Here is a 21,491-nt window from a genome sequence, read left to right as displayed (position 1 = left end):
TGTTCCCTGACAAAATTTCTGTTGGAAAACCTTCCCTTGGGTGTAGGTGTGATATGGTAGATAGGGCTGACCAAAAGACTTTTTATGTTTCAGTTGGAATAAAGCTATGTAACACATAGATCCATTTCCCACATCTTCTCTCCAGCTTCAATGGAGCAGATCCAGCCTTTGGTAGAGGCGGAGTTCTGGCTGGAAGCAGTCTTAAAGGACACCGTGAGATGGGCACAACCAATTCAGGACTAGATATTCTTCCCCTCTGGATGCTACTTTTCAAAAGAAAGAAACAAACAAACAAAAAGATTTTTGCAATCTGAAGAGAGAGCCATGGGGTGGCTGCAGTAGCAGAGATCCTCTTCACAAACTATGCTCCCCAAGAAACCCTGGGAAACTTCCCAAGTCCTGACAGGGAGTGACCATGCCGCTGCCACTTCATGACCTTGTTGGACTCTTCTTCCTCTGGCCTTGCTAGTCTTTAGTGCATGAATGCAGCCATGCTAAGGTAACTCAGTGAGGCCTGTTGGGGCAAACATGCGAGGACTGTGCCACACAGCCAGTCTCTCACCTGGCTCTGTCCTGCTTACTTGGTCTGCTCCCAGTCTTGTACAGACTTTTCCCTTGGTAGCAGAATGGTGTCTATAGTACCACTGCAGCTAAACAGGGACAGACTGGATGAGGAGACATGGTTATTTTTGGAAAACCTGGAGAAATCTTCCTAGTGTTTAAGCCATAATTTTGCTGTCCCCAATGATGGTCTTGCCGAATCATTGAGTTTGGTAATCTTTGAACTCTTTCTGCTTTAAGAATGAGGGGGATTTTTTCCTCTTTTTTTTTTTTTTTTTAAACAAATTCCTATGTAAAAGGCATTGGGTAAATGTGCTGTGACTGTCACTGTGACTCATGCCTTTATGAGCAAGAGGGAATGTAACTATATGGCTCAACATGTGGGTGCTCAACAAACACTAGCTGGGGATTTGATGGGAAATGTCACAAGAGAGAGACTGTAACCCACAAGCTTTTGCCATTTCTGTGTTCTGGGCATGGATCTACTGGTGTGCTGACATGCATCTTTTAAGTTAGACGCATTGCAGCTTAAGCTCTTCCTAGAAAGCTGGTAGTGAAGGCAAGTAGAATTGAAAGACTTATGGGTGTTTGTCAGGTATAAAGAATGATTTGACAAATGGAGCAGATATTTATCACATAGGAACAGCACTTAAGTCATAAACTGTTGCGTAGTTTTTGTAGGAGTGCCTTTCTCTTCTGTTGAAGTACGTGGACAGCTTATGTGCTAGTTATTGTGAAGCTGGTGGGTATCACTGGAAAACAGCAATAAAGAAGGTTTTCTGGTTACTTGTTTTATACTGAAAAGGCAGGTCTCTGATATAACTGTACACCTCGTTTGTTGATATTATTATATACAAGAAATTAAATCTAAGTTGCCTTGTGCTGTACATTTTAATATGCATTCTCAAAGTAGAACATAGTGGCTTGGATTAATGGTATTTGCTTTCTGAGTGTGTGACAACTCTGGTATGTTTTCATTACAGCTTTGTTGTATTAACAACCAATGAAATGCTTGCCTAGGTATTATAGCTACTTTTCAGAATTGAGTTAGCACTTTCTTCTGAAGACTCAAATATGTGTGCTGGGCTTTGTCTTCTTGATGAGATGCTGAGGAGAAGCTGTGAACCTGAAATTGAGAATCATTAAATCTTGCTTTTCCAAGAACAGATGCCATGTAACTTCTGGCTGCTCCTTTTTCCTTCAGCTGAGGACATCTAAAATGCCGTGCACACGTGTGTGCATGTCTACCTACCAGCCTCCTTCTCTGTCTCTGTTTCACCCATTTAGGTGTAATTCTTAAGGGTCTCATGCTGCATGAGCTCATTCTGCAGCTTCTACTCCATCAGGGCACTAAATAGGTCTCTCCTGCATGCATCCAGCTGCATATTTTCACAAAATCTCTAAGAACTTCTTATCTCTGAGACTCTTAGTCCTATGTCTACTGTGTCTGAGCTTAGTGAACAGGTTCAAAAAGTACTGAGAACATGAGCAGATAGACTGCTGTATATGTTGCACACAGGTAATGTTGCATGTTTAGGACTGATATACCAAGTAATGCATATAATAAAGTAATGCATATAGTCTTTTCTCTTTACACTTGATGAATTTTTACATCTGAAAATTAAATCCCACTTCAAGAAGTAATTTATTTGCATCCCCCCAGCGCCACCTCTCCCCCCCCCACATTTTATTTATTTATATATTTATTTTGCTTTTCTCTACGTCCTCAGAAGTGATATAAGAGAAAAGCTGACACACTCTTACCTCTGCCATCACCAGTAGGTACTACTCTAAAAGCGCATAATGATTTTAATGAATTTTGTGGCTCAAAGTTGGACACTGAAGGTGATTTGAAAGCATTCGCCAGTGAAAAAAGGATAAGCCTTTATTGATAGCTATCCAAAAGTGAAGACTTAGCTGTAATTATTTACAAATCAATTAATGGACCTTTCCTCTAACATCCTATCAGTCAAAGACTGGCTAAGAGCATAGGAGAACATTGATAAGAATACACCATGAAACAAAATCAATTATCTTTTGTCATTTTGACAGAAGTGAGCTATACACGTGGATTAACCCAGAATGCAATATGAATATGTCCACAGGCTGGAAGATAACCCAATTTCATAAAATCAAGGTTGTCATAAGAATCCTTCATAATTGATGACAAGATTAGAACTTATCTAGCATCACAGTGGCAAGAATTAAAACTGCTTCTGGTGCAGAAATGCAACTCTTTAAAGTTAGTTTCTTCATCTTGGGAATCTGTCCTTAACATCAGCTAATACAAAGAAACTATACCTGTATCACGTCCTTTAATGTCATATGTTTGTTACTGCAGCTGGCAGTTACATCGGTAAACAATATACATCTCTTGCAAATCACTGGTGCAAGTGTGTTTGTGATTGTGAAGAGTAGTCAGTATTTTTTCCCTTTCTTTTTTAAAAGAAATCTTTTCATTTAATACACTCTCATGTACAAAGTCTTTAATTCAGATTTGACTACGAAGTTCTGGTGATATTCATATCGTAACTCTGGCTGCAGCATGACTCTACAAAAGTACAATAGGAACAAATCTTAAAATCTTTCAAAATAGCCAATAAAAAAAACATCTGAACCATTTCTATAATTATCAGTAGAGCCCTAAGATACTAATACTGGAGCAATGTATGTAAATGAGAAGATTTAAAACTATCAGTTGTAGCAAATATTAGTTCTTCATGTGACTGCACCATGTGAAATTCTCAAGAAATTTTCAGAATTTTACCTAGTTTTTTTACTTTGCATTCAGATCAGTAACAACAGCACTCTGGTTTCTGTTTCCAGCCAGGCAGTGCATATTTCATAGCCTTATGATTAGGATAACTTCATTCCACTTGAGCATTCCTCATCTGCATGCGTCTGCTTCAGCTCCCTGAACTGGGTCTTCCCCAGGCTGCTTTTGAAAAACCCTAATGAAAGAAACCACTGCACACCCGCTCCTCCCCTTCCTCCTCCTTTTGTTGATTCAAGCTGTAACAAACTTTTCTGCATTTCCACAGCTTATTTTGTAAATCATCCAAGGATCAGAGCAGTTGCTCTGCTTGTCTACTCAATTCATTTCTCAGCCTAAGATAGCTCTCAAGATTGGATCTCCTCCAAGATTTAAGGCAATAACTCTTCCTTACCAAACAGTACAAATGAGCACTGGTGAATGCAAGACCAAGAATGCCTACGAATTATTTAAATAAGCAGCAGGCCAAAACTAAAAGCAAAACCCAAACCAAAAGTATTAAAAAGAGTATTATCAGTAATGTTTTGTGTATGAGAACAGAGGTCAGCAGAATAACCCTTCTGTAATATATGATGCAGTCATGCAGATGACCTGGTTCCTGTTTCCAGGCTTGGTCTGAACAAACTCTAGTGGTTTGCTTGATGTTCACATGGTGGACATCAAAAAAAAAAAAAAAGCTTTGCATTACTGGTTGATCTCAAGGGTAATCATGCAGGTGGAAGCGTGTGCCATTCTGTCAGAGGCTTGGGTCCTGGGATGGGGCGACTTTTGGGAAGGCAAGTTACAGTGGACTTTCAAGTGGCTGTAAGTGATGAATGTTGGAAAGAAAGATAATGAAGTGTTAACTTTTAACACATTTTAACATTTTAAAACCATGAGAAGATAAAAGTGTGTGTAATGAGATTTTGAGAACTATTGTGGGTCCACATACAGGACTCCCAAAGAAGCTTTCTCCTAGGTGCTCTGCCTAAACTTACAAAGATGTTAAAGTTTTTGGAGATACTAAACATAAAAAGAATATTCAGTGCAAAAATAAATGAATGAAAAGAACAAAAGTTAGGAGAGCTGTGGTTGCCCTGGTAACCATAACTCCATCAATTAATATGTCAGTTGGTTTTAGCTGCTGACTTCTTAATGTTTCCCTCTACTTATACTCATTAATAATTTCTAGATTTGATGTTTTTCTTATCTACTTTATTTCATAATTATTTATCTGTTGTTGGTAGTTTTGTCCCTACCCTCACTGAGTTGTTCAAAGACAACTTCTCTTCCTTCCCCTGCACCCTCCTTCCTCCCCAGGTGAGGCAGGGTGGAAGGGGCAGATAGGGAAATGCAGTATTGCAGCCAGCATCCAAGCAGCTTTCCTGGAATAATTTCCTTCTTAGAAAATCATTGTCTTGTCTGCAAGAAACAGAACTGTTCATTTAAACTTATTACACTTCTCATGTATCAAAATGACACAATGATGTAGACAGGTAGTAACATGGCAAAAATAACTGTTGTTTTCAGTGCATTTGACGCGAACTATTTCTTTTAAACATCAGAAGAACATTAGGTATATTTTCTGACACATGTCATAACCTTGGCTTTGGTTTAGGAGTGCTGACATGAGCTGGGACTGAGATGCTTTCTTTTATTTCTACTCCTGCTTTGGCTCTTGGTCGTGGACTGACATACAGTTCTTGGAAAAAGCTTTATACAATATGTTTTCTAGGCAAGAATCAGTTTGCTTCAGGGAAAAATTGACTTTGAATGAAAACAAGGTGAGTAGAGGAAAAAGTGTGAAAATACAAAGCTTCAAATCACTGCTTGCCACCATCTTGAACTTTTTTTTTTTGTTTGTTTTGCTTACTTTTGGTAGAGGAACATTTGGAAATAGCACAGCAGCAGTAATCAACAACGGCTTTCTTGTAGAGCAGAGTTTGGAGGTATATCTGTTCTAGGTGATTTACTTGTAGCTTAAAAGCATGCTATACTTCTAGTATTTCTATCTGCTTTTGCCTGTTGCTCAATATTAAATACTGTTGGAAAAAAACCTTGTGTCTCTGCAAAATAGTTTTGAACTGTGTTTTAAGTCTTTCTATGTGGAGGAATTTCAGTGGAAGTAGACAAGATGCATTTAAGTAAAGTTTTGATAAAGGTTTTTGTTCTTTTTTTTGAGTGAAAAAATAAACAATAGTAAAACATCTGAAGATCTATTGCAAATGTAGCTTTGTTGCTACAGAAGCATTTGGACTACGATCATTTTGCATTCTCTTCACTCTGATAAATTAATCTGTAAGCTTTGATATGAAAGCACTACATACTTAAGCATCAAAAGTATGTGTACATGGGACAGATTTGGATCTAAGATCTACCTCAGATCTACCTTCTGAAGCATCAAACTAAGCAGCCTAATAATATCTCATTATGACAACATAAATCTTAGTTGACCAGATAGTTCTACATGGCTCCAAGAAGAACATTTGGCATCTGCATGAGCACAGTCTTTTTTTTTTTTTTTTTTTATCATAGTTTTCCCAGGCTTTTTCCCCAAATTACTGTACTATAAAACTTCTGAACAAACTCAAAAGAGCTTATCTTCCAATAACCATCTTAATCTATGTTTGACCACCTAAATAAAATATTTTGGTATCCAAATTTGCAGATGAAGTGAACATTTTTACCTCTCTCTATATTTCGGATGCACAGGATACTGGGAATCCAGACATGGTTATTGTTTGGTTTAGTTTGCTGTTCATGCAGCAAATCACCCTTCTTTGACAGACCTCTAGGTTTACATTTTAGATCTGTGCTTGCTCAATCCCCTGGGCTTGTTTGAAAATATTAAACATTTTTATAATAGTAGTATTTCACATATAATGCCCTGAAGATCCAGCATTTTGCTTTAACATCCCAAGGAAGAAATGCTCTTGACAGCAGACTAGGAAATTGAAATATAAACTTGTAGCATAAATCGCATACAAGTGCAAACTGGTATAAGGTGATGTAACACCTTACTTTTTCTAGTAAAGTGAAGTGAGGAGGAAAGATGTTAATTACCTTATGGTTAAACAATGACACGTGATTAACAGCAGCTATATTTTATGAAATCTTTTTGAAATTGTAGTAATTTTAATGTCTCAATAATCACTTAAAAGCATAAGCCAGCCTAAGGATGGCTTTTACACAAAGGAAAACAGTTTTTCCCCCTGCCTTTGATAAAATTCCCTAATTGTATGTGAGTTCTGCTCTGTGTTGCTATTAGTGTTAGAAAACTTGTTTTACTTCATCTAAAATCCATTTGGACAATGTTAGCTCTAAGTTTTAATTCCATCTTGACTGCTCAGGACTATGAAAGAGAAACTGATACAGGTGAAGGAGACAGAGCACAAGTTTATTGGAAAAAAGAAAAAAGATAAAATACCGTGGAATGAAAAAAAAAAGAGTAGGAAATGAAGGCAATATAGAAAATAAAATAGGAATTATGGGAAAGGTGCGTGAAGGAACAAAGGAAGGGCAAATACCAAATTTTAAACTTCTGGCAAAATAGCTTGTGCTGCAGGCTATACTACTGCTATCTTTTGGGTTAAGAAGAATTTTTCTGTTGCTTATACATGGACTAATATACAATATTATGAACTCAGATTGAATCAAATGAAAAAAAGAGTGTAAAATAGGTACTAATCTTTGACTTCAGGTGCTACAAGCTTAAAACAGAGTTGAAGGATTACAGATCCTCAAACTTTTGCTGAGATGTATTGGTGTATAAATGACACTTCACAGAGTCTGTATTGTAATCCCATTTATCAATATTATGGGTTTATTGTTGGCTTAAACTTTAGGGAGCAACCTCATACAGCAAGCGTGGTGTGCTTTTACAGTTGCTCATTCTAGTCTTGCGTCAGGATGGGGTTGCTAGCAGACACTAGTGTGGATTGTGCTGCAGTGGTATTTGTTACGTAGGATTATTCTATGTTGCTGCACTGTCAAAATGTCAAAATGTAAAAACTCAAATGTGGCGAAGTTTTCCTACAGCTGTGCAATGTTTTTGTCCCACAAAAAAAAATATGAACAGGTGGAAGGACATGAATTTTAAAACAACAGAAGGTAACAAGCCAGCCCAGCTCTGGCACCCATAAATGTGGCTGTGGGAATACAAACAAATTACTGTGGGATGAGTTCATTGGGTTCGTGGTACATTCATAACATTGGCTACTGTCTCAGTACACGCTTTTGACTTGTGGTTAATGTGAAGTAGTCTGTCAGTGAGTGAATTCCTCTACACCAGAGGTGTGCATGGGGCAGTTCCCTAGCATGCCTGCTGGCCTGTACATTCACATGCTCCTCGTCCAGGTGCTTGTGCTCTGATCTTGGCAGATAGCATTGTGAACCCTGCATCTTAGTACATTGCATGTCTTGAATGAGCGGGTATGTTTCAAATTATGTTTAACCTGATGACGACAGAGTTCTGTCATACCTACACCATTTTGTTTTATTTTTTTAAATTGGGAATTGAAGCTAAATTTCAAATTCAAAATAGACAATAAGGTTGGTTGGTGTATTTGGCTGTCAAAAAATTGTAAAGTTGGCTTCGGTCTAGCTCTTATTTTGTGCCCCAGAGTACCCTTGTAGACATAAATTAAAGCACGCAAATACCTACTTGATCTGATGTTCTAGTAGGTAATTAGGTGTCTTTTCTGGAAAAAAAAACTCTATCTGTAGATATTCCCTTGAGGAGAGGAATAGAAGGAGAGAGAGTTATAGAAAGTCAGAAGATAATGTTTTAAATTACTCTGTGGTGTTGTACTAGTGCAAACCATTTTATGATCAATCCCTGCATTCAGAAATTTGATTCACATTGTTAGTTGGAACTGCACAGGGAACGTGACCAGAAGATTTTCCATTTCAGCCCAGAACAAGTAGATAATGTTGCCTCATGATTTTGAAGGGTTTTCTGTCCTTCTTGAAAATTTACCTAGGGATTCCTAGGGAAGAGTAAAGATATCACTGGTAGTGTGATCTAGTTACCTAAATCAAATGGAAAGGTCTTAAATGCAATCATTGTAAGTATTGGACAAAAGTCATTATTTAAATATAAAGGCATGAAGGAATAAATTTTCAGAGTATTGCCTGGAGGTTTAGGTATATTTTTTCTTTGTAGTGGGAGGAATAGTACGTTTTAGACCTTGTCCTGGATTTGAAAGTGCTCAATAGATGAGATCTGAGGGCATGTGAGTTTAGAAAATATTGCTTTAGGAGGTCCAGATTGAACCTTGAAAGCTATGTATAGTCCTCAAAGCCTGGCTTGCATATTCACTTTCCCTGTCATTTCAAGGTGAGGAGAACATTGTTTGCTTGCAGGCTTTTCATTAATGTTGAAAGGAAATCACAAGAACAAACAGCTCTCATGGTGGTTTGAATTTCTTTATATAACAATCCATGTAAATAGTTGTGCATATCCAAGCTAGACATAGCTTTAGGGCTGCAGTTAAATTACCAGCCTACATGCCCATTGCACTAAAGTTGGACAGCTCTGGGTTATGTGCAGCACTTGCAGTTATATGAGTAATGTTTAGAAAAGCTGCTTATTCTTTCTGGAAATAAAGGCTAGATGCCAAGTGGATGGACGAGTAGTTTGGATGAGGGGTTGGGGGGAGAGCTGGGCAAGCCATAGAAAACCTATCCATTTTATTCTTTATGAACTGCTTTCACCTTGGGGTTGCTCTTAAAATATTGCACAAACAACTAAGCAATGTCTTTTAGCCAGCTGCCATAGCCATTCCCTTTGAAGCAGATGTGCTACGCAAGTCTGCCAGCACATTCAAACATCAGTGAGTGATCTTGGTGTGCCTTTGGCTTATTAGGAGTGATGCTTGCTACTGGCTTTTCATTCTGTTTAGAAACAGAGCTACTATAATGAGGTCTTCTTTATCTGCTAAGACAGAGAGAAAGGCAATCATAACTACAACAAAATAAGCTGAGCACAGTTTACCTGAATATGGGGGTCCATGGTAAAACAAGACATTTGCCCACCCAATAAACCAAGTTCAAGAACTACTTGCAAATCCCTAAAGGGGTCAAAGGCTTCTCTCTCAGGTGTTGGGTGTTGAGCAACCTCTGGTGAGTGGCCATGGCTGATGAGATAAAAATTAGCTATAAATGACTGACCGCAGACTTTTCATATCGTGTGGTTACCCAGCTCTGAGTCTGGCTTAGCTGGCTACATACCCACTCTGCTTCCTGATGCCCAGTGCAATGAACTGTATTGGTTCTACTGTGTTTTTAGCTGTCAATGGAAGAAGCGACAAGTTCAGACAGAAGTGCAGTTTGCAACAAGAATAATACTTGATTCATGGTGACAACCAGGGGTGTGAGGGCATGGCATCTAAGGAACCAGTTGCATGGGAGCAAAAATTTTTTCTCAAGCACTGAGGTAGGTGCTGCTGTTACCAGGACAGCAAGGCTGCTGTCAGTCTACAGTACCAAAGTTATGGAAGCAAGTGACTAGCTGCTGGGCTGCAGGGAAACCTTCACCGTATGTCCTTGCCACCAGTAGAGCCACAGGGTGCTGGTGGCATGCTGTAAACCATCTCTGTCCCTAGGCAGAGGTCCACAGCGCATGTACAGCATGGAGAAGCTGCTGTTGGAGTGACGTGGTGGAAAACAGCTCTTGCTTGCATGAAATGAACAGTTTTAAGCAGGAAGGATTATGGTCAGGATGCAAGGACCCCTCCCAAGAGACGTTCTGGGGAGCAGAGGGAAGGGGAGATCAGCGTGGAGACAGGACTGAGTGCTGTAGTGGTAGGGAGGAGAAAGGAATCCCATGCAATCTGGAAGAAGGAACAAAATAAAAGAGGGGATGCAAAGCAGTGGTGGGACAGGGTCCCCTGCACCAGTGCTTAATGAGATCTGGTGTATAGATTGGGAAGGGCATGAAGCTACCTGTGCAGGTAGCAGCAGCTACCTGTGCAAACATGGGAGCCCTAGTAAAGAAGTGCATCATGCCGTAAAACAACATAAAACAACAAGCAGAATCACAACAGAAAATGTAAAACATGGCAAATAAACACCCTGCAGTGAATGTGCATTATTTAGTGCTAGTATTGACCTGACAGGCTGTTGCAGCTCACTGGTTTTGGTCATCAAAGTGTTGTACCATGCTTCTGAAAGCAGTGGCTGAGCTGTTCACCCCAAGCCTCTGCCCTCTCCAAATGTGCAGGGCCATTTTTGCTTCCAGCAGCTACAAGTGCATCTTGTATTAGCTTTGAGTGCTGCAGAACTAGCCATAGCAAACACTCTGGGCTGGGTTTGATGTTGGTGAGACCCTGACATGAGTGGCATGTGGGATGGGTATCCCTGCTTACTGCACCCTTGTTTTGCATGGGGGAAGTGTGGTAGATGTTTCTGCTGTGGAGTAAGATTGGTGAAGATTGTGTGTGCAGTCTGTGTGCTTGGCTTTTTGGACGGTGAAATCTATAATGCTATGGAGTAGTCCTTTGGCAATACTTTCACGATGTGGAATAGTAGGACTTTAAGAAAATATGAATTAAAAAAGGTCCTTTAACAGTGCTTTCAAATGCATAAGGTCTTTGCTCTTATCTGTTGAAAAAAAATAAATGTGAGATAATCAGGGTGAAAGGGTGTCAAAATACTTGTGAGTAAACAATAAAAGACTGTCTATGCATATGTAGTCCTGTGTGTAAATCAGATTGTTTATTTTGAGGTTATATCCTCAAAGCAGTTGCTCACAATAGCTTGTTGTACCAGTTCTACAAGATTTTCTGAAAGAAAATCAAGATACAAAGCTTAGTTTGCTGCCAACATATGTTTCACGCAGGCGTCCTGCGTCTTTGTACCCTGTGCTGGCAGTCTTTATGTTTTGAGAAGGAACTTTGTTTCTCTTTCCCAATCAAGAATAAATGCAGCGCAGGACCAAAATAATGGGGGAAAAATGTTTCTTTGCATTTTTGTTTTCCTTTCAGAAACTTGAAGTTAGGAGGGAGAAATACTAGAAACTGAGCTAAGTGCTTTAGAGCACGTTTAGCTATAATCGTTCGTATACACACATGAATCTCTCTCCTTTTATTACTAGCCCTCCATGAAATGTGGAGATTAGCACTAGTCATGCGGAAGCGTTTAAAAATTCAAGCAGTGACAATAGGAAGTGTCAGACAGTAATGGAATAAGTACAGCAAAATTACAAAGACAGCAGCTATTCATTAATAAATTAGAACCTTGTAGGTTATTTTTTATTTTTTATTTTTTTTTAACTGAAGGGCTCTAACATGCAGATGATATTCCTTTGAAAGTAACTTTATGCTTTCCCTCTCACCCTGTTTGAAAAATAATAATAAAAACCGCTTTTTAATCATAGACTGAATCATTTATTAATACTCCCGACCACGTGTTTGGAAGTAAATTTAGCACACAAGAACTGGAACCACAGCCACCTCCACAGGACAGGTGGGGAACTGTGAGGTGCAACCCCAGGCATGGGGCTATGAAAATAGGGTGAGCAAGAGCAAGCCCTGGAGCAGCGCTGTCCCTTTCTCCTACTCTCTGCTTACCGGAAACACTGGTGTTGTATGCAACACAGCCAAAATGTGATGTAAGAAAGGACCAGCGTAAAGGGCACGATGCACTGGGGTAATTTTGGCGGTGCTACTGGGAGGTATGGGGTGGCGTTCCTCTGGTGCGCAGCCCAGCCCACGGGCTCGACATGGGATTCCCTGCCTTGTGACTCAGTATTTGGCAGGGGACCGCCTCGCCGCCCCCCTCCGTTTTGGGCCCGTGCACTCGGAACACCGCCCGGGTCGCTGCGCTCATGTTTTCCATCTGAAAGCACCGAGGGCGGCTGAAGCGAGCAGGCCACCCAGTGCTTCCAGCCAACAGCTGCGGCAGCGGGTCTCGCCTCGGCCAGGGCCGAGCGTGTTCTCACTTATCCGCATTCCATATGGGTGGCCGCGGACCCCTCGGGAAAGCGCATTTTCTCACTATCTGGAGGTGGTAGCTATTGTCTGCCTTTCCAGCTCTGCTGCTCAGAATGGTTTTCTGCCGCTTCCTGCGTCTGCGGTGTTGTGTGCGTTTAATGGTCTTGAAACAACACATAGGAGAAAACCTTTCAGATCTGCAGCTCTGCTGCGGAGCTCTGCTTAATGAGAAATGCTTGTTTTCAAAAAGTTTTTTTATTAAATAAAATCCGTAGTTCCTTTCTTCATCCCCTGCCCCTTTTGCTCCTTCTTTTTCCCAGCTGAGGGCTAGAGGTGACTTCTGCATGCAACATAGCTTTCTGATCATCTCTCTGAAGGTTAAGTCCCCCTGATCTTCCGTACAAAAATGCCACTTCTTATTAATTTTTTATGAACTGAGCTTATTAACCCGACTTTCATTTTGTGTAAACTGTAATTAAAGTGTATGAAGAATTTGACTTGCAGCATGCCCTTCTGGGTTGATGGTTGAGTCTGCCTTAGCAGCGTGGATCAAGAGCACACTGAGACACCGATTATTTTTTTCTTTAAAGGAAGACTTGGGTCATTTCATGGGGGGCGACTGGAGCATCTGAAAGAGGAACCTGGGAATGCTTTTTCCTTTTGGCAAGATTTCTGCAGCCACATGTGTACGGTATGGACCTCTGTCTGGAAATGAAGGAACGAGCTCAGCTCACAGCCTGCTCTAGCAAAGTCAACGTGTTCCTAGTCTCCAAATAGCTGCTTTATTAGGTGATGTTTTAAATTTCCTTCTGCCCTTTTTGTGGAGGGTATTTCTGAATAAGGTAGAGAGGAGTGACATTATCTGTGACCCTACTCGAAACATTGCTAGAGCAAAGTGAACACTGTTCTGAGAAGCTTGCAAGGAAAAATTTGGTTGGAGCACAGGCAGGCTGCTGAATTTCAGAGATTTGAGACAGGCTGGGGAGGGGCCAGTGTGTGTGTGCAGTGCTGGTTTGTTTCTGCACTCTGACTTTTAACAGTTACCTCACCATTTTGAGTGCTTATTTCTACCACCCTTAGGCCAATCTAGTTATTGTAATAGTTATACATGTTTGTAAATCTATGATAAAAGCCTTTTCATACATTTGTAGATGTCTAAAGGCAAAACTGACATCAGAGACACTGCTCAGCTTATTGCCAGTTTTCTTCCCCCAAACTCCAAAAATTCATGCTAAGATAGCCAGCTGGTAAATGATAATTTGCCAGCAGTATTTGCAGAATTGTTGTTGTTGTGTAACTTTCAAGCTACATTTCTTTATACATTATAATCAACTTTGGACTCTACTTTTTTTTTTTTCTTCTTTCGGTATTTTATAGCCATTTCAGGGGAGGAAAATACTAAAAATAAAATATGATCCATGTTTAACATGACTGAACCCTTCTCCAAATTAAGAGTTGAGAGAATTGTTTTAAGTAACATGGTTTTTAAGTTTGGATATTGCTGATAGCTGTGACTGTGATGCTGACACTAGCAGTAGATAGCAATTTCCACCTTTTTTTTTTTTTTTGGTTGCTGATCTCATTATCTCTGCTTCTGCTTCTTTACACTGCGCTGCATGCAGCCTGCTCTTTACAACCAGGATACACATATTGAATGGAAAGGCTCAGTGCAGTTGCCCTTGTAGTTTTAATCTCCCCTTGCCAAGGTTTTAAAAGCAAGTATGGTGTGTTGTTGACTTAAAAACACATAATATTAAAAAAAAAAATCTCACTGGGCAAACTATATGTAATGTATGGGCTACAGTGTGGCCAGTCCCTATGTGTTAAGTGCTAATCCACTCACTTCTGGGGGGGCAGAGTTAGAGGATGACTGCTGATTATTTTTCTTGTGGAGTTTTGTCCCTTTTGGGGGGGTTTCTTTCTTATTTCCTCTCATTCTGCATATAAAATACCCTTGGCTGGTTCTGTTCATAGGGATCCCCCCTCACAAACAACTGAAGCTGATAACCACTGGCACCCTCCCTTGCATCCCCATGCCCTGGCCACAAGACTGCTGGCTGGGTGCTTGCCTCAGCACTGCTCCTGGCCTGTTATTTTGGAGGGCAATCAGTTTTTCCCCCTTGATGCCCTGATGAATTCACTGGCTACACGTGGTGAGGATATTTTCTTGTCCCTTGGTTTCTGATCCATACTGTGACTTAGGGTACAGCGGGACAACAAAGCTTGACAAGGGGAAGATGTCTGCTTTTCCCATAAGAGATTGAGCATGGCCTTTCATGATGCCCCTTTTTTTCCAGATGTAACCAGATGTGGTGTTTCTGGTGAGAGGCTCTGGGCTAGCCTGTCATGTCAGTGCAGTCATGTCTTTGCACTTGAATTGCTTCTGGTATGTGCCTTAATTAATTAATGGTGTAATCTGTCCAAAGAAGCCTCCTCTTTCCTTAGACAGAGGTTTCTCATTTAAAACACAGTAAGAGTGTTTCTTTTGATGCTATTCTTCTTTCCCCTGTGCAGGGGCAAGCCAGCATTGTTGTGCATACAGTGTTGGCAGGCAGTTCCCTCGCTGTGGCCAGAGAGCAGGAGCTCTGAGCCGAGCCATGGCAGACGACCTCGGAGGAATTGGGCTGTGTTCCTAACAAGGCACCCCTTTTTTTGAACAGGTGAAAACCCACCTTTCTGCCACACCCATGTATAACTTGTCTGGGGGCAGATGTCTGTCAGGGCTGCTTTTTGCTGTCCTGAGAATATAACAAAAGGTTAGAAAATATTTAAACCGTAACGTATTCACAGGCTGAGTGCACAAGGTTTATTTAAAGGAAGAGAGTGCTATTAATGGAAAGCATGTGGTTTACTTTTTTCTCCCCAAAGTGGGAATGTTACTTTGGGATTTGGCATGCTCTTCCATACAGTACGTGAAATGAAGAGAGAAAGGTTTGAGGAAACTTTCCATACATTCATGTCTACTTTCTCTCACACCAGGTGAGAAAACTTACTGATTATTGTATTTTGTGTGCTCATATTTTACTTGCTAGCTTTTGAGCAGTATTTTTAATTTTTCCTTTACAAACAAATTATGCTTTTGTCTCCTTTATAGTAGCGACACATTGATAATCTGAATTAAGTGCAAATTATGGGTGCTGATTAGGAGTGATAGGAGAAAAAGACAATACAGCTGTTGCAAATGCTTCATGATACTAAACTGCCAATTTTAAAGTTCATTTCCTTGCATTTAAAGTGAAATGTTTAAAGTAACCATGTGTAGCTAGAAATGTTGCTATACTTAAAAAAAAGATCATATCATACGCGATACTTGGTTGTCATTGTGTCAATTATGGCTTGTCAGGCAACATTAGTCTTTGATATCTGACATTTGTGGAAGGTGTTTATACTTTTCAGTGCTTTTTAGCACTCTCCTGTGTGTTTGGTACTTGCAGGGTTGAATAAGATACTCAGCTCTACAGTCTAATATTGGCAAGACTGGTAAAATGTTGCATGAGTCAAGCAAATGTTGTACCAGGTCTTTGCATGATCCCGGGGGAGTGTGCAATGGCCCTACCAAAAATGAGAATGGCAACTTGCAGTGTGGCATGCAGGATTTCAAGCTTTTTCAAAAAACACTGCAAGCTCTTAATTTAGAAGGTCATGCTGAGTGTGGTCGTGCCTTCCCACCCGTTTGAGGAACACAGCTCACAGCAGGAGAGAGACACAGGAAGATGGCAGTGCACAGGGCTGTCCTGTGTAACATGGGTTTTCTGCCCTTGTGTGAGCTGTCACATTGCTGCACCCATGCTGGAAGTTTGAAACACTTGGATTTCTGTTCAAGCCATTAAGCACTTTCATCTAATGAAAATAACCTTCTTTTATAAAGGAAAACACTAAACCAAATGATAACTGACTTTTCTTTCTCTGCTAATGATTTTTTTTTTTTTTAGATTTGAGAGCTTTTGGAGTGCTTAGCCTTGCAAGTTCAGATTTCTTTTTTAAATTGCTTTCCAAAATCACAGGATGTTTCTGTGGTAAATGTACATCTGTGTTGGCTTTCGTTGAGCTTTGGAAATAGGTCAGGAATTAAAGCTCTGGCTTTGTGGTTCTAAGGAAAGCCCTTAAGAAAGTCTCTCAGACATAAGAGGGTAAAGAGGGGTCACCAGAAATGCAGTTTGAACATGTATAGATTGTGTGGTCTCTCTTGTCTACATGTATTTGCAACTATACTCTACACACAAGCGTATGCGTGAGCTTTTTGAAATGATGCTCTCCAATACTTGCTTAGAAAAGGCATTACTACAGGGGAAAAAAAGAGGTGGTCGTGGGAAAACGTTGAGGGAAATGCTTTGCTGTGGTGGTGGTAACTCCTTGTGTGCCTCAGGTTTAGCCATATGTCCTGAGCTTAGCTCTGTTGCTTTGTGCACCTCTGTGGAAAAACCCTGTGAGGCTTGCCTTTGCTGTGTGGCTGCATTGCCATGGAAACCAGCATGAACCAAACCCTCATGCTCCAGGCCTGCCTGTGAACACACAGAGGTCATGCCGGCATCTGCCCTGCGCTGCCCTCTTGTATTTTGCAGGCACTGCTAAGATGGAGGCAGTGAGAAGAGGGATGGCGGCTTGCAGGGGAAGGGAGGAGGAGCTGAATTGCCCAGGGAACACGAGTGGCCAATAAAGTGTAGCAATAGTACGATCCAACTATTTTGCCCAATCCCCAGATATTACTGGTTTGCTGTAGTTTGATATATGTTGCTTTTTCGATCTCAGAAAAACAGTGGAAGCGTGCAATTGCTTCTACAGTGGTGGGAGGTGCTGGGGTCCTTTCTTATCCCCTCGCCCTGGGGCTCAGAAGGGCGCTTTGGAGGAGCTCTGGGTGAGCTCCAGAGGGTGCACTGGTGGAGCAGGGCACAAAGAGTGGGGGAGAAGAGTGTTGACACTGGAGTTAAACCTGGACATGGTTTCTGTAGCTTCTCCTTCAACATTTAAATTAAATTAAATAAATAAATAAATAAAAGCCTTAGGGGGAAAAACAAACAAACAAACAAACGAACAAACAAAAAAAAAGCAAGCTAAAGAGAAAGGAAGCAAAACAAGATCCAAGCTTTGGTGTAAATGGAATTCCCCTATTCATGTCCTTCCCTTCCTCCTAGGGATCTTACATAGCAGGATTACCATGTGTGAGAGACCTTTTCTGTGCAGCAGAATAGGAGGGCAGAAGGAAAATAGGATGGGAGGAGAGAGAAGTGTTTTTTTTTTTTTTTTTTCCAAAGTGCATTTTAACTTTCCTTTGGCATAAGCATCTTCTTCCATCTCTCCCTAAGTCCCTTATTTATTAGACCTGTGGGTTGCCCTTCAGCAATCTCATAACAGTGTGGCCTTTTGCTACCCTAAAACATTAATCTCCAGGCAAACTGTGTAAGTAGGCTGTCTTCACGGTGTGCACAATTGTTCATTTTTGTGTGCCCAGGTTGCTCTGACCCTCTCCTCCTTGCCTTTCTCCCTGCCCCCAGGGCATGATGATGATGAGGGCATGAGATGCAGCACAGCCAGGAGAGCCCCTGGCCCCTGAATACTACCTTCAGATGGAGGAGGGAAAATAACATCTACAGGCACAGTAAGGAGGACCTGTTTCTTTGTTGTGAACATTGCTGAGTTTAACTGGCAAAAGGTAAGCATGGCTAAAGGTCAAGAAATCTGAGTATGACATAAACCATGGTTAATGTACTAAATCAGTGCAGCTTCAAAGGTACTTCTCCCTCTCTGTAGCTCTGGCTGTCTTTTTCCTGAGGTGGCTGAATCAAACCAGACTATCTGGCTGGGAAGATGGACGTATTAGCAAAATCCTTGCTCCATGTTTATTTCTTCTCATCCGGCCTTCCAAGCAATCCGTGGAGCCTATGGGCAGCCTGCCATCATGTCACAATACTTTAAGCGTGGCCTCTTCCTACCTTGTTGCACCCCTTTACCTCCTCTGCTTGCCCCCTGCTGATTCAGATGGCAGCATTAGTGTGATGACAGTCCCACACAGTTCTTGATAGAGTGCATGTGCCAAAGCCAACCACAATTATCCCCCCAGCTCATGATCTGGGCTGCAGGGTGAGATCATTGCCATGAGGTCACCATGCTGTGGTACCCTGTAGGTCCAGCTCCCAGCTGCACGTGGCTTGTTGTCACGTACGTATATCACTGCTAACCATGTCTTCACGTGATGATGCACTGAACATGGTTTGCTGTCCTTTTTTCTCTGACAAGTATCCTCCCTAATTTAGAAGTCTTCACTTCTTAATGTGTTTTGTTAATGTACATTTTTTTCTGAATTATAGGTTTACTTCCCTGTACATGTCCTATCAAAAAAGAAGTGAGCTGATAAAGATTTAAATATGCATTCTAGGCATGAAGATGACAACATTCAAGTTCAAAAGGAAAAAAATATGAAAGTCAACCCTGTTTTTTTTTTTTTTTTTCCTTTTTCTTGCAACTTTTAAAATGTCAGTGCCAAGAGCAGTGACCACAGTGGTGAATGAAGCTATGGAAAAACAGAGCTGAATTTGCGTTTTGATGTTGTTTTTATAAGATCTGGTCCCCTCCTTTTTGAAATTGTGAGTCAGGGAAATGTGTGCACAGAAGCTCAGAGATAAATACGTAGACTCTTTTTAGAATGAAAATAATTGGAATGCATAAAGATTACCTTCATGCATGTGCTTTGTTTGTGAAATGAATTGGTGAAATTTGGCACGCTTCTTAAAGAGACCTTTTGCCAGTCTTTCCCCATAGTCTTAGGTCATGCCTTTGCATAATGATGTGATCCATGGTGGGCAGGAATAATTCAGCCTAACTATGAATAACGGCAGTATTTGTGGTGAACCGGTCATGACATTCTCACTTGAGCATTTGTCTTTGGGAACTACGTCTTCAAGTCATGAGACTTGCAGTAATGTCAAGAGTGAGAGCAGCACAGGAATAGCCTGGGTGAGGGGAAAAGGGGACACTTGTTTTACAGGGTCCACCACAGAAGGAGAAAGGAAAGGGGAAAGGAAAAGAAAGGAGAAAGGTGAGGGGAAAGGGAAAAGGGAACAGGATAGGGAAAGGGATAGGGAAAGAAAAGAGAAAGGGGAAGGGAAAGGGAAAAGGGGAAAGGAAAAGGGAAAGGAAAGCAGCAAAGAGTGAGGGGAAAAGGGCAAAGGGTAAAGGGAAGGGGCAAAGGGAAAGGGAAAAGGGAAAGGGAAAGGGAAAGAAGACTTGCTTTAAATACTGACATTTTTACAGTCGTCTCTTTGTGATACTATCTCCACCCCCAGATATTCTCTATGTCTGAATCAGCATGTGTCTGCAGCCTTGTGCACAAAACCTACTAGAGTCCCAGTGAGGGGAAAAACAACTTGTAAGGAACTAGGTGAGTAGAGAAGTAAAGGGGAAGCATTGAGTTGGGAAGAGCTTCTCAGTAGTCCAAAAACCCACAAACTTAAAAAACAGCAGATGCTTTTAAACATGCTGGAATCAGACACACTACCCTAGATTTGGATTATCCTGGGCAGAGGAAGAAGAGGAGCATGTTAATTCTTGGGATCATGTTTAAATAGGGACACTATGTAAACACTGTCATGCCAGAATGAGCTACTTCCATCATGCCTCATTGGTGTCCATTGTTTCTAAGCTTTAGGTATTTGGTGTCTTTGAAGGTTAGATTTCTAGATGTAAGTTATTTATTACTAAGTAGAAGGGGATGTGTGAAAAATGCAGGCCTCCCCACTGCAACTTACAAAGGCAAAGAAGCTCCTGTGGGTAAATACTTGCGGTAGTTGCATATAGGAATAGTTTGGACACTATAGTTTTGAATAAAAACAGGTTTAAAGTACTGTGGTCATGCTGATTAGATGTGTAGGCTGCAACTGCTTTGTGTTGAAGCAAAAATATGTTTACAGGAAGACTAGTGAAATGGTAAAGAAGTATCTGTGGTTCAGGGGAGAATAATTATTAATGTTCCAGTGACTTTTGTAAACTGAAAGTCTGGGAAGCTGGTTGTGGGCTAAGAAAACCACAAGTAATCAGGCTTGGTTTAAATTCAGTCTCCCCAAATGTGTTTAAATATGTGAGTAGGAATCCAAATATTGTGGTGACAGAAGAGCTGACACTCTTTATGTCCTTCACATATTTCAAAGTCGTGTTGCTGAAGATAGTATAGTGACTGTTTTGGAGATTTGTTTCCTTATTGTACCATTTCTTTTTCACTAAGGATGTGGCTTCAACCAGTTATTTACTTACTTGCCCTCAAACAGGATTCCACTTTTTTTAATACCTTTCTTTTCTCAGTTAGTGCCCAAAGCACAAGTCCTCAGTATTGGCTTCTGCAGAAAGTCCAAGGCTGCAATTCCACGTGACTCCAAAAGGTGAAACATTAAGAAACAATCATGATGTCTGATTTCTTTTAATCTGCTTTTATTATGCAAATGGTCTCTGTGTTAGAATATCCTCACTGGTAACGCCTTTGCAGTTATCAAATGCCTCTGCTTTGTTTCAGTTCTTAACCGGCTGTAAAAGGCATTTTATTGTCTTGTATATTTTTCCGCCGTAAAACTCACCACTTCGGTAGATTGCTTCCGTGCTACTTTACAGATAGCTCAAAAACGGGGAGTTTTTAAACATTTAGTGTAGGCAGTGGCCAGGTACACACCGACTAGTATGTCAAGAGCAAGCAGCATCCTGCCCAGGGGTTCCCCCGGCATGAGGCCATGGTCCATGTGCCGTGCCGCCAGCGACCGGCTGGCTGGTGCTTGCTGCCAGAGCTGCTCGCCAGCAGGCATGGCTCCTGCTGAGCCTCGCTGTAGGGTGTAACGTCTTTGCAGTCAATTACAAACGTTGCTATTTAAAAAGGTCCAGATTCCTTCCTGATTCGGCAGAGCGCTTCAATACATGTTCAAAGTTAGGTACTTGATTAAAGTTTTCTGTAATAAAGATGTGAAGTCTTGTGCTTGAGGATAGACAGGTAAGTGCATTCCCAAATCAGGGCCTGACATGTTACAGTTCTTAGAGGTTTCCAGGAATCTTGAATATCCTGAAATACTGACTTTGCTGCTTTCCAAGCTGAGTATAACCTACAACTGAAAAACAAACTCAAACCGTATTACTGTGAAATATTCCGGAAAGCCTTTTAAAATACATTTTCCAGTCATTACTGAGGCTTGTCTAGTCAAAAACTGTTTACATTTCAGTAACCTTAAATAAATAAATAAAATGACATAACCCTGATTTTCAGGAAACTGAGT

General features: G+C 40.9%; 1 long non-coding RNA gene across 3 annotated transcripts in view; it reads left to right on the top strand.

The window, feature by feature from the left end:
- LOC118249685 (uncharacterized) overlaps nt 1-21,491 on the top strand; it is a 155,360-nt gene that overhangs the window by 49,224 nt on the left and 84,645 nt on the right. For 2 of the 3 annotated variants that reach the window (XR_004779183.1, XR_004779184.1), the window contains 3 exons: nt 17,739-17,896; nt 19,527-19,621; nt 20,539-20,615. This is a non-coding gene — a long non-coding RNA (uncharacterized LOC118249685). The remainder of the gene's footprint in view (nt 1-17,738; nt 17,897-19,526; nt 19,622-20,538; nt 20,616-21,491) is intronic. The other variant, XR_004779185.1, reaches the window with a different exon arrangement.

The sequence above is a fragment of the Cygnus atratus genome, chromosome 2 (assembly GCF_013377495.2).
Source record: "Cygnus atratus isolate AKBS03 ecotype Queensland, Australia chromosome 2, CAtr_DNAZoo_HiC_assembly, whole genome shotgun sequence".
In the NCBI taxonomy this organism is placed as follows: domain Eukaryota; kingdom Metazoa; phylum Chordata; class Aves; order Anseriformes; family Anatidae; genus Cygnus; species Cygnus atratus.
Note: the sequence above shows the minus strand (reverse complement) of the source record. Positions and strands in the feature narration are given on the sequence as shown.